The following is a 3,433-nucleotide window of genomic DNA, read 5'->3' as shown; positions in this document are numbered from 1 at the left end:
ATTTTTATCCAAAATAGCTGGCCAACGAATTTGACCTTTAGTTTCTGACACTTAGGGAGTGTACCAAAGACCAATCGAATAGATTAATTTTTTTGAAAGTTGTCGTGCCCACAGCCTGACATGCATACATAAATGCATATATACATACATACATACATACAGACAAATTCGTAAAAACCTGTTTTCCGGATTCTGGGGGTCTCAAAACATGAACATTTGATAAAAACAGGGGGGTCAAATTTTACACAAATCTAATACCTTCTCTGATGAGAATGTACAAATTAATTTGTCACCAAAAAAACGAATTTTTCAACAGAGCAGTTGAATTTTTTACCAAATAGTACAATTCTTAACTGAACACGGAGAAAACGATATACCCAGTGGGCACAAGATTTGGCGACGTCTTTACGACATCGTTACGACTACTTTACGACATCCTATGCCCATGTCGTTAGGGCGTCTTTACGATATCGTAAATATGTCGTATGATCTGACGATACCTTTACGATATCGTAAAGACACTGTAACGACATGGAGATAGGATGTCGCGACGTTGTCGTAAAGATGTCGTAACGGTATCGTAAAGACGTCGCCAAATTTTTTGCCCACTGGGTATCGCATGAATTGCAATATATACCGTAATTCCTCCGCTATGTATATCGTAAATATCGCATTATAAAAGCGTGAAATCGTGATATCGTACATTGCAAGATTTTATATCATATTTTAATTTTATTATATTATATATATGAGGTTTCTCTATATCTTTTTCTCTATGAAAAAGATGATTTTTTAGCCAAAAACTATCATCGCGCTCTGCGCGCGTGGTTCACTTCGCTTGCAAGTTTGAGGGCGCCTACACTAAGAAAAATGTTTGTTTGAATCAAACAAATTTGTTATAAATCAAACAAATTATTTCTATAATAAGAGGTCAAATAAATGTTTGTTTGATTCAAACAAATTTATAGTTTGTCCTTATTTGTTTGATTCAAATAAGTATTTTGGTTTCTTTAAACAAATGTCTTGTTTAAAATTAGTAAAGTTATTGTTTACATTGAATATATATTTTTAAAATTAATTAAAGATTTTGTTCAAGTGACGTAAATATTTTTTTTACACTTAACCTCAAAATTGAGCATTCTTTATAAAAATAATGTATGATCTCGATAGTATGTTTATTATTAATCATAAATGTCCTTGTATATGTAAAAGCAGAAACACTTATGCAACCCGAATGCATAATTCTGGTCAATTTTTAACTCTGTGCTTCTCATTTCTGTATTGAACAATCATAAATTAGAATAATGAGAAATGAGCCAGATTTAGACATTTGAATTTATTGTATACATAAGTGTTCCTGCTTTTAAGTACATAGTGATAATTATAATATAAAAGAACATGATTCATTTCATAAATCATCATTATAAAGAAAGGAGGTTAGTATTGAAAAAGACTTACATCCGAAATCTTCAATTATATCCACGGTAAAAACCCTCAACTTCAAGTAGTTCCTAAACTAGAGATATTGCGTTCATTTTTCAATTAATATATATTTTCATAGTAAATCAGAACCTTTAGAATAATACAACACTAAAAAAATACAAATGCCATCAAATAAATCACATGATCAATTAACTTAGATTCTAGGTTAGTCCCATAGGAACCGCCGGCAGCGCTTTAGCATGCCCAGCGGCACTTTCTAGTACTGCTTTGTACTGTATTTTTTGTTTGAATCAAATAAATATTTTTATGAATTCGAATAAACAGATTTTAAACAAATGCGTGGTTTAATAAAAGTCAATTTTTTATTTGAATCAAACAAATTGTACTAAACAAGTTATTTGTTTCAATCAGTATGACAAATAGTTTCCATTTCTTCAAATTAAATAAACCTTTTTTTTTAATTGAAGCAAAAAATTTATTTGATTCAATTATATGAATTCAAATAAAATTTGTTATTTGATTCAAACAAACATTTTTCTGAGTGTAGGGCGCGCGACTGTTGGTTCTCGCGCTTCGCGCTCGATGATGTATTTATCTCGCGCTAAGCGCTCGATTGTGTATTTACCTCGCGCTACGCGCTCGGTCTTTATATTTTCGCACGTTCTTGCGCAAACCTTTTAAAATCAGGACTCAAAACATCCACCACTGTAATTTTCTGATTGTGAATTCTCTTTTTTTAAAAGAGCTTAGCTCGAGGGTTTGAGCGCACCTACGGCAAGCGACTGATGGCAGTCGCACTCCGCGCTTGGTCTTTGCATTTCTACTGCATTTGTGCACAGACCTTTTAAAATCAAAAGTTCAGCGGACCGACAACTGTAATTCTGTGATTTTGAACTCTCTTTTGTTAAAGCTCTTTCGGCTTTAACGAACACATTTTGATCACGTATCTCGTGCTTCGCACTCGATTCTGTCCAAAATGTGAACTTTTCTACATTATACACAAGACTTTTATATTAAATAAAATACATTTTTTATGTAACTCTGCCTGGGATTGCTTATTAAAAAATTGCAAAATAGAGAGCAAATTGTATTTATTATGATTATTTTTATAATTGTTTCTTATTTTGCTTTAAATTATATTCTACGCTGCGTTGAAACATGTATCATTTCAATAATTATATATCATTACAATTCATAATACGAATAAAAAATGAATCATACTAATTCTTATTTCCTTGATTTTATAATTTTTTTCTTTTTAATCTTGTTTTTTTACGATTAAATAAAAACTACTGCGCATCTGCATAGGGTCTAATGAAGGAATCTGTAGAGGGTCCTATATAGGATTCTTTGTCTTCTTTCGTCTTTTCTGTCCTTTTTCCAAACATTTAATATTTTTATTTTTAATCTTACTTTTTACGATTAAAAGTCTTACTATTACTCGTCCTATCGAAAAATGATTAATAATAAATTTACGGATTTTTTTTGGCGAATAAGTTTGTTCTGTTAATTTTAGTTCATACCTTGTGCCGTTTTTCAATAAAATTTAATATTTTTATTTTGAATGTTATTTTTCACGACTTCCAGGGCGCGCAATTTGAGCTTTTAAATTTTTTTTCGTATCTTGCATAGTTTGACTAAAAAATGATATTTGAACAAATTCATTTTAGTTTTTTTTTTGGATCTTGAAAATGCTATAACTCTGGTAATTTTTGATTTCTCGGAAAAAGTCATTAGGATAAATTGTTCGAATTTTTGAATACTATGAATAACCGTACAGAGAATTTTTGAATTTCGAAAAAAGTGGTAGAAAAAACATTCAAAATGTGCCCACTTTTTGAATTTTCATCCAAAATGGCTGGCTAACGAACTTGACCTTTAGTTTAGGGCACTAAAACACTAAACAGGCATACAGACAGACAGAAATGCGTAAAAACCTGTTTTTATGATTCACGGGGCCTCGAAACGTGGACATTTGACTTAAACTGGG

The sequence above is a fragment of the Belonocnema kinseyi genome, chromosome 1, assembly GCF_010883055.1.
Source record: "Belonocnema kinseyi isolate 2016_QV_RU_SX_M_011 chromosome 1, B_treatae_v1, whole genome shotgun sequence".
Classification (NCBI taxonomy): Eukaryota; Metazoa; Arthropoda; class Insecta; order Hymenoptera; family Cynipidae; genus Belonocnema; species Belonocnema kinseyi.
Note: the sequence above shows the minus strand (reverse complement) of the source record.